At 42.6% G+C, this 10,154-nt stretch overlaps 1 protein-coding gene across 3 annotated transcripts in view; it reads left to right on the top strand.

Moving 5' to 3' along the window:
* Positions 1 to 1,794: 1,794 nt before the first annotated feature.
* RAB27A (RAB27A, member RAS oncogene family) overlaps positions 1,795 to 10,154 on the top strand; it is a 77,176-nt gene continuing 68,816 nt past the window's right edge. Inside the window, exon 1 of one of the 3 annotated variants that reach the window (XM_040492739.1) lies at positions 1,795 to 1,899. The gene's annotated coding sequence lies outside the window, so the exon portion shown is untranslated. The remainder of the gene's footprint in view (positions 1,900 to 10,154) is intronic. The other 2 variants (XM_040492738.1, XM_040492741.1) reach the window with 2 other exon arrangements.

The raw sequence follows: 10,154 nt of genomic DNA, 5'->3' as shown, positions 1-10,154 counted from the left end.
CTTACTTGTTGGTCTACCAAGCCACTGAGTGTAGGGACCAATTTACCTTGTTCACTATTGCATCTCCAATTCCTAACCTGGATTTAAAATTCAGTGAATGAAAAGATAGTGAATGGGCCACATTACCATTGTCTGTTTTTTTGATCTCCTGCTAGGTAAACTCCTGGTCACAGCTCTGCTTGGCTTCAGGAGTGGGGAGGATTGAAAGGGAAAACTCTCCTTGTATCATATCAGCCATTAGCAGTTGCTGCATTGATGGTCCTCCAATTATTAGCTGATCAGTAACTCCCAGGACTGTTCCTTTACACATGAACACGGGGCTACTTTTCCTGTCTTAGCCTAACTCCGGAATTACTAGTATGATGGCCTTACCTGGGGAACGTCCTTTGACACTATCACCCTATGATGAAATCTGTAATCTCTAACTTTGAGATTACTCTGCTAAATTTGCCTAGAAATATTAGATTGGATGCATATTCAATATTTCACAATTCCATATGTTTTGTCCTGTAAGCGATTTTGTCCATTGGACACATACTTGAGAAGCTAATTATATTGCAGTGCAGTCTGTGAATAGCTACAGACTGGAAGCATGATGGGGTTGGGCAGGTGGGCCTGGAATGGCTTGAACTTGTGGTGGAAGTAGACCCAGATCAGTGAGATGGAACAGAAGGTAAACGAAGCTTGATTAGGGTTTTCAATCATTTGGTTCTGCTTAGAAGTGGAATTATTTCGTTCCGAGGTGCTGTGCCTGAAGAGCCCACGGAGGCAAGCCCAAAGGCCACTGTCCATACCCCGAGGCCACTGAAGGAGAAATTTGGCTGCCTCTGAGTGGTAGTCTGGTGGGGGAACCGGCTTCACAGCTGCAGGCTCCTAGCAGGGGCACATAAACCCGTCCGCGCTGAAATAAGGAAGCCGCTGGGGGGCAGCAAAGGCACGGGGATTTCTCCTCACGCTGCTATTCTTTATTGTGCTGTAGTTTGCCTTTTTTTTTTTTTTTTTTTTTAACGAATTGCTCTCTCTAAAAATTTAGAGTGATTTTATAATCCGAACGAGACTGTATGAACAGAGACCTCGTTTGTCATTTCCTCTCAGAAATATATTTTTTCCTGCCAGAGTTTACTTTTTCTCTATCGCGTCATTTCCAAGAATCCCAGAGTTTTCCCTTGCCCCAGGAAGGCCAGGTCCAGGCTGATCCGAGTGAGAAGCTGGCGAGGCGGGATGGACAGTGGCAGAGCCGGACGTTCGGCGCAGATCCCGCCCCGGGGAGCCGGACCCGGGAGCACCTGGAGCAGGAGCATACCGGGCCTCGGGAACCCCGCCTCGGGCCGATTTTGCAGCTGCTCCGCACCCCCCTGGCTACTACGGTGGAGACACTGATATGATGCCCTGGAAAACACCTTTAAGAACATGGCTTATGGTGGGGGAGGAGATTTGGCGAGAGTCACCAAAGCACACCTCGCAGCTCGCGGGCCCCAGAGAAGTTTGCAAATGTGACCCCTGTGTCTCAACACGAAAACAACTTTCTAAGGTTTCACACTTTCCAGGAAAGGGCGGTGGAGACCTGATATGGGCCAAAGGAAGCGTGCGGGGGCCTTTTCGTGGCTCACGAGAGGAGTCAGGCGTAGGTGCGGCAGGTGCTGCGGGCCTGGGAGCGGCGTGCGAGGAGGAGCCCGCAAAGCGCCCTCGCGGGGTCGGGCGGGAGTGCTCCCTGAGGTGACAAGAGGAAGCGGGAGGTGGAGGGTGGAGAGGAGGTCCCGCCCCCACCTCGCTCTCCTCTACGGGAAGTGATGTGGGGCCAGACGGAAAATACCCGCCGAGAACCCAAAAAGGGCCGGCAACGGGTGGACGCGGAGCGCGCGCAGAAGGAGCTGCGTGGAGACAGCGAGGTGGAGCCAGGTGAGCCGGGCGGCTGCGGGTGGTCTGGGAGGCGCTGCTCGGTCCCCGGCGTCCGAGGGGTTCCGAATTAAACCCAGAGGGCAGAGCGTGGTAGCCGGCGAGTGGCTGGGTTGGCCCTGGGGCTGGCATTGAAGGCTGCGATTCCTCGTCCCCCTTCGGGGGGTCTGAGCCTGCCGGAAAAGCTGCTTTGCTTCTCGCAGGCGCGCGGCACAGACCCTACGTTGACAACCGCCGGGGGTGGGGGACAGCTTGGGCGACGTGCTGCCTAGGTGCAGTTCCAGGTTGGCACGGGGCTGAAGTCACCTCCGGGTGGCACCCGGCGCGAGCGTCCCCGTCAGTGTCGAAGGAAACTTCTGGCAGGAGAGGAGTAAAGTCCGAGACCTCCTGCACTGCCCATAGTTCTTCCTCCCTCCTGTTGTTTTCAGTTTGATTACTTAACGTCTTTACACCCTTGTTGGTGAGGGTCTGGGCAGCAAACTGGCTGGGTGCGAGAAGGTTCTCCTGTCAGTCAGACCAAAAACCCTACCTGGTGACAGGCCCTTGGGTCTTGACTGGTGGTAGGACTGAAGGACAGGTTTTGGTAACTATTGCCAAATCCTTATCTCTCTTCCCATAGATCACCAATTAAGCAAAGTCAGGCCTGAAATGAAGGAAACCTTGTGAGCCCTTAACTTCATCTTCCCGGCCTTTTGGCTCCTGCTGGCCACATGGCCTCAGAATGTTCTGCCTCGGGTTTTCTTCCTTATCTCTTTGGGCTAACAGCTGTTTTTTAGGACTCCATGGATTTTCACTTTATGTTTGGCTCATCGCTCAGAGTTGGGGAAGGGGGAGTAGTGTTATGCTGTATGTTTTCTGTAATTATTGCTGATTTAATTTGTTGGTAGTCCATTGTTGCTATCCCCTTCCCTGTTTTCTGCCTTCTTAAAAACTTGCTTTAGAAGGAAAACAGTCTGGAAAACTGTTCTGCAGATGATTAGAAATTAAGAAAGGTTAATAAAATGCTGAAAGAACTGGGCTGAAGATCATTCTTTATGTTAGTTTTCACCTACTTTCTAACTTTCCTTCCTTCCTTTCTTCCTCTTTCTTTCTCTCTTTCTTCTTCCCTTTCTTTCTTAAATTACATGGCTTGCCTTGATTTTTAATTTTGATGAAGTATAATTAATTTTCTCTTTTGTTGTTTGTGCTTTTAGTGTCAAATCTAAGAAAGAACTTCCGAGTCTAAGGTCGTGAAGATTTATGCCTGTGTTTTTTTTCTAAGAGTTTTATAGCTTTAGCTCTTATATTTCAATCTTTGATTCATTTTAAGTTTATTTTTGTGTATGGTGTGAGGCAGGGGTCTAATTTAATCCTTTTGCATGTGGATATCCAATTCTCCCATCACAATTTGTTGAAAATATTTTTTTCCCCTTTGAATGGTCTTGGCACTTCTATTGACAATCAATTGGCTGTTCATGTGGGGGTTTATTTCTAGAGTCTTAATTCTATTCCATTGATCTATTTGTCTATCCTTTTGCTAGTATCATACTATCTTTATTATTGTAGTTATGTAGTAGGTTTTGAGGTTGGGAAGTGTGAGGTCCTCCCATTTTGTTCTTCTTTTTTTGAAATTGCTCTGTCTGTCCTGGGTCTCTTGAATTTTCATATGAATTGTAAGATCAGCTTCTCAATATCGGTATCTTTGGTTTTAGAACAGATTTTAAGGGTTTTGAAGTGTGCCACAATCTATAGGAACCAGACTCTTGATTTCCCCCTCCCAAATCTGCTTCCACTTGGTCTTTCCCATCTAAGTCAATGACAACTTTACTCTTCTAGATTCTCACACTAAATATCCTGGAGTCACCTGATTCCTTTCTTTTTCTCATTCCCACCTCTAATCCTTCAGTAAATCTCACTGGTTCTACTTTGAGAAAATGTAATATATATGGGATAAAAACCATTTCTCACCATTTCCACTGCTTCTACCAAGATCCTATCATTTCTGTCACCTGGATTACTGCAAAAGCCTCCTGCAGGGCCACCCTGCTTTCACCGTCACCACTCTACAGTCAACATAGCAGCCAGAGTTCATTATGCCACTCACTCCTCTGTTCACAACTGTCCAGTGGCTTTTTTTTTTTTTTTTTTTTTTTTTATCTCAGAAGAAAAAAATCCTCATCATGGTCTGCAAGCCTCTGATGTGGTGTGTGGCTTCATCTTCCATTATCCTCCTCTTTGCTTGTTCTGCTTCACCCACACCTTAAGACCTTTGCATTTGCTCTTTCCTCTGCCTGGAATATTCTTCCTTCAGATGTCTGCATGGCTTTCTCACTCGTTTAATCCAAGTCAAAGATCATTTCTTTAGAAAGGCTTTCTTGAACCATCCCATCTAAAATAGCATCCTTCACCCCACCTATCATTTTTTGCCCCCTAATAAAACCTTAGTTTTCTTTTCTTTAGAGTATCTATAGCACTGTCATTACACACACACACACACACACACACACACACACACACACACACAACTGTTGTTTCCCACTGTTAGAATAGGCTTCATGAAGATCATGAATTTGTCTTGTTCTATGGTATGCATAGCACCTAGAATTTTTTTTTTTTTGGCACATATTAAGCTCTGAAAAAATATGTGTTGAAAGAATGAAAAGGGAATGAGAGACTGAGAAATGGAGATCATTCTACTGTTGCTTCCTCTCTGTTCCTTCACACTTCACCTAAGAGAAGCAATGTCTGTAGTTACTTGAACATCTCCTATGTCTTCCCTATTCTATCCTCCTATTCCCCCCAAGAGAATAGCTTTGGATTCTTATCACAGTGGCAGTGGGGAGCCCTCTTCTCTGTAGCTGGGCAGACTGTGTGGAGACATTCAGTACCTGTCTCCAGGGATACCGCTTCTTGTGCTGAATTCAAATTCAAGAAAGTGGAATTCATTTCTTGATGAATATTTTGCACTATAGTGAATTAATCCTTCTCTGGCTTCTAACTGAAATTGCAATTCTGAGACACATCATTTAATTACCTAACTACTTTAGACTGGAAACTGTTTATGTATATGTTGTCATACATGTCTTATGGCTAGATTGTAATATCCTGGAGGCAGAGCATGATGACTTCGGCTTACTTTTTGAGTCTTCTACTGCAAGGTATCTTAGATAAAAGAAATGTTCAATAATAAACTCTTGCTGAATGTACCAGTAAGTTAATGAATAAACCTGGATTTATTTTTATCATTGGAAACTTCTAGTCCATACATTTAATTTTTTTAGCCAATAGCTATAAATATCTTGTTTTAGTTCATCTTATCCTGCTGCTTCTGATAGAGCAATATTGGCTGCAGTTGACCAGGGTTTCCTACTGCCATTTCTCAGTGAGAATTAAATTACTTCGCCTAGAGAGTATGGTAATTAATCTTATAAGTTATTTAAAAATTGAATCAACCTTCAATTATTTAAACTATATATTTGCAAAATATGGAAAAGGATTATTTTTACATATACATGGGATATATATAAATATATTTTCCCTAATAAATTATGTTGGAAACCTCCCCCCAAAATAAGACAGAGGTTGCATATTTCAAGTTTGAGCCCCTAACTAGATGGGGGAATCCTCTCACAATGTAAACATACATCAAATTAGCATGAAGTACACTTTAAATGTCTTGGAATTTTATATGTCAATTATACCTCAATAAAGCTAAATTAAAAACAAATGTGAACTCCTAGGAAGCAAGATTGTATTGCCATTATTAAAACAAGATTGCCTTCTGAAGAGAGTAATTTTTCCCTTTCACTGATTTCGCTTTTTATGCCTTGTGCAGTTTTTGCTTGGATCACATTTATTCTTCTGCCTCTTGATGAGGAAGTTTAAGTTTATGATCTGGTTTCCCTTGAGCTGATTGCCTTGGGAGCTGACCTGAGCACTGAATTGGAGGAAGAGATAAAGGCTTTGTAATTAACTTTATGTCCAGAGAGGGAGATATGTGGAGCAGTGAGCATCCAGCTTGTTTGACCTCCTGTCTTGTCATGCAGCACAGAAGGCACACCACATTCTCTTCTTGTATTATTGAGGTCTACTAACACTCATATTTTATTTACTGTTAACTAAAATTTGATGCCTTGCTTACTCAAAAAGAAAGTTGAAAGCTATTTCTCCTTTTATTTATTTTTGTCTCTATGTGTGTTACTCTTTAAAAAAAATTTTTTTAATAAAAAAGTGTTTGGCATGGAGCCCTACATGGGGCTTGAGCCCCTGACCCTGAGATCAAGGCCTGAGCTAAGATCAAGAATCAGCTGTTTAACCAACTGGGCCACCCAGGCACCCTTCCTTATGTGTTATTCTTGAGAAGGCCTCCCATTTAGTGCCTCAGACACCTCAGAAGTACTCACATATATGAAATCAGACTTTTGTTTCTTAAAATTGAACTTTTGATGTGGGGTTGGAGGTAGGGTGCTCGATTTAGCAAGTAAAAAAAAAAAGAAATTTGCATCTTGAATAAACAATGAATAGTTTCTTACTATAAGTATGTTGCATAAATACTTATACTAAAAAACTTGTGGTTTTTTTTAATGTTTTCATTTATTTTTGAGACAGAGAGAGAGACAGAGCATGAGTAGGGGAGGGGCAGAGAGAGAGGGAGACACAGAATCTGAAGCAGGCTGCAGGCTCTGAGCTGTCAGCACAGAGCCTGATTTTCAGGGCTCGAACTCCCAGACTGTGAGATCATGACCTGAGCTGAAGTCAGAGGCTCAACTGACTGAGCCACCCAGGTGCCCCCCAAAAACTTGTTTTTATGAAATGCAAATTTAACTGGGTATCTTGTATTTAATCTGGCAACTCTAGTCTGGTAAACCCATGTTTATGTGTAGGAAATGCATTGATCATGCTAATGTCCAAAGAATGACTGAGCTATGGCTCGTTCTGGTGACCATACATGTGTTTATCTTAAAGACAGAGAGGGGGTGCCTGGCTGGCTCAGTGGGTGGAGTGTGCGACTATTGATCTCAGGATTGTGGGTTTGAGCCCCAAGTTGGGGGTAGATTACTTAAAAAAATAAAATCTTTAAGGACAGAGAGGACTCATAAACTCAAGGAGTATAAGAAATGGAAGGAAGTTGAAGAAGATTGAGTTTTACTTTAGTCTTTTGTAATTAAGGAAATTCATATCCGCAGACATTAAGTGACTTTGTAAGATCACAGAGTTACTGGCAGAGTCAGGACTGAAATTCCAGGCACAGTGGTTGGTCTACTGCATAATGTCTTCCATAAGATATCTGTTACTTTGTAAGTTTCTTTCTTTCCTTTTCTTTTCTTTGTTTCTTTGTTTCTTTCTTTCTCACATCTAGGTTTTCATGTTGACCCTTAATCACTTTTTTTTTTTTTTAATTCCAGTATAGTTAACATACAGTATTATATTAGTATCAGGTGCACGATTTAGTGATTCAACAATTCACACCCTTAATCACTTCTGTTGTCACTCTCCCATGATCACTCCCTTATCATGCTGTCCCTTCCAGTCTCCAGATCCAAATGTGGCAGGCACATGAGACACCCTTGTCTTTTCTCTGAGATCCATATGACTGTTGAAAGCCACCATTTGGTTGTATTCCCTGTGACAATGCCAGAAAGCTTGTCATTCAATGTATTTTTATTCCTTTTGAGGTCTTGTTAATATTTTTGTCCCTTAAAAATTTTTATTATAAGATATTTTGATGCTTTTTTAAGTCCACAACAACCAAGTGTTGTCTTACTGACAACCTGCTTGCTTTGTGGCCTACTCCTATGAAACCTCTCACCCCCTGGCCTTGTGGCAGAACAAATATGGGAGATATATGGTAAGGACAAATGTATTAGATAGATAGAGGTGACTTACCCTTTAGAGATGTGTTGTTATAAAACACTGGGTTATTTTTTTATTATTTAAAACTTATATGTACCTATTTAAGAAAGCAGCTTTGAAAATGAACATGCTTCCTCTGCCACTAGAGTGCCATATTTCAGAGCCACTAATCTTGTTTTTTCATGGGTTAATTGATTAATTCATATAAAGCCTTACCAGCTGCCAGGTCAAAGCATAATAATAAAATTGGTTGCCAAGAGACTGAAAAATCTGTTCATTTTTATTAACTGTAGTTTATCCATCCTACCCTGATCCCACCACATGGTTGGCTGGTCAAATCTTATCTGGGTATGACTGGTTACTTATCTCCTGTGTATGTGTATCATTAAGAACAAAGACAGGGTCTCAGCTAACTAAACTTTATGATAAGGCATTTTTATTCTTGTTATACTAGCCCTAATATGGGGAGGAATAAGACACATAGAAATAGATCATGACTTAAATGTTCTTTTGAGATACCCAAGAATTTAATTTTTTTTATTTTTTTAAAAAATTTTTTGAATGTTTTATTATTTATTTTTGAGAGAGAGACAGAGACAGAGAGACAGAGTGAGAGCGGGAGAGGGGCAGAGAGAGAGAGAGGGAGACAGAATCCAAAGCAGGCTTCAGGCTCTGAGCTGTCAGTACAGAGCCTGATGTGGGGCTCAAACTCACAAGCTGTGAGATCATGACCTGAGCAGAAGTTGAATGCTTAGTCGACTGAGCCACCCAAGCGCCCCTTAGATATCCAAGAATTTTAAAATTTAATCTATGGTGGTGGTCAGGATTTCTTTGTTTCTTAAAATGTGATTAATTTTCATTATGAATCTCACTACTACAAGGGAATGACTCCAAGAATGAGTAAAAAGGTCTAGCAGCCCTTGAAAAGATAAGGCATTGTTCCAGTCAGTTACTAGAGACCAAATGTGGCCAAACAAGCTACTGGCTGTTCCTGACTAGGCTTCCATTGTCAGGGGCAAGGCCAAGTCTCCATCGCCTTGCTCTGCTTAGGCACAGAAAGCCATGAAGTGGGTTTTGGTGCTTCTTCAGGGAGTGAATCATACCTGTGTTCTGGAACTCCTGTGTGAATGTGGAGGATCCAACATAGCTGGGAACTAATAGGCTGGGTTTTAGTCTGTAATATGGCTGACAATTTACTATGTGATATTGCACCAGGGGTTCTCAGGGCTGATTTGACCCCCTCCTCCCCTGAGGACTCTTGACAGTGTCTAGAGATAGTTTTGGTTGTCAGAGCTGGGGAGTTACTATTGGCATTTAATGGATAGAGGCACAGGACAGCAGGGCTGAGAAGCCCTGCCTTAGACAAATCACTGAATCTCCCTGGCCTGCAGTTTCCTGACTGACATGTTCTCTCCATCATGTAAAGTTAACTAAGCATGACTCCACCATTGTTGTGTTTGTCACCTCTCCCTTACCCTGATTCTAAGTCATTAAATGTGGAATAGGGCCCAGGTATTGATACTGTTTTTAAAGTTCCCACAAAGGATTCTGATGTGCAGTTGGACTGAGAAACCACTGCCCTCAGGGATCACATGGGAGGAGATCCTTGTAGAGGTACCGGGTGGACCGTTTGAGAGGAATGGACCCTGTGGGGACAGCTGTCACTAGCAAGTCTGCCACATGACTCAGCATAGGTGGAAGCCTGCTAGAAACCCACAGAGAGCATTGTGACTGAAGACTTGGCCTCTAAATTCCTCAGAGACCTGTGCTCTCAGCACCTATGCATGATGAGCTCTCAGCTGACTGAGAGTATCTGCTCCCCAAATTTCCAGCCGGTAACCATACCCTTGTTTCAGATTTGCCTTGGACATTAGGGTTTTCTAAGGAAAGTGTAAGAGTGGACAGTGTCTTCATTAACACCTTCATTAACTGTAGTTTCTCTGAAAGGTTAAAAGTCAACAACAGAAACTCCCTACCCTGAGTCATCAGCCCATTTTGTCACCCAGGTAATGACACCACATTTATTAAACTTACAGCATCACGTAATTCAAGGGCTGGTAAGCACTCTAGAAACCAGGTAACTTCAGAGATTCAGAAGAGGTTCAGATTGATAACAGAGAAGGTTCTAGAAGACAGGCCTGTCCCATGTCCCTATGCTAATCATTCTTGATTGTAACCAGGTGTAAGATGGGCAAGACAAAATTGTGTTGTTTTGTTGTTTAAACGAAATGACTTTCAGATGGAATTTTAACAACCAGTGTCTTTTCCTTGACTGTTCTGAAATATCACAGGAAGTGAAACAAGTATATTATGATTTTTTTTAAGTTTATTTATTTATTTTGAGAGAGCAAGAGAGAGCACGAGCATGGGAGGGGCAGAGAGAGAGGGAGAGAGAGAGAATCCCAAGCAGGCTCTGCACTTTCAGC

The sequence above is a fragment of the Herpailurus yagouaroundi genome, unplaced genomic scaffold (genome assembly GCF_014898765.1).
Source record: "Herpailurus yagouaroundi ecotype Mexico unplaced genomic scaffold, PumYag 184, whole genome shotgun sequence".
Classification (NCBI taxonomy): domain Eukaryota; kingdom Metazoa; phylum Chordata; class Mammalia; order Carnivora; family Felidae; genus Herpailurus; species Herpailurus yagouaroundi.
The sequence above is the reverse complement of the archived record's forward strand: the minus strand, read 5'-3'. Positions and strand labels throughout refer to the sequence as shown.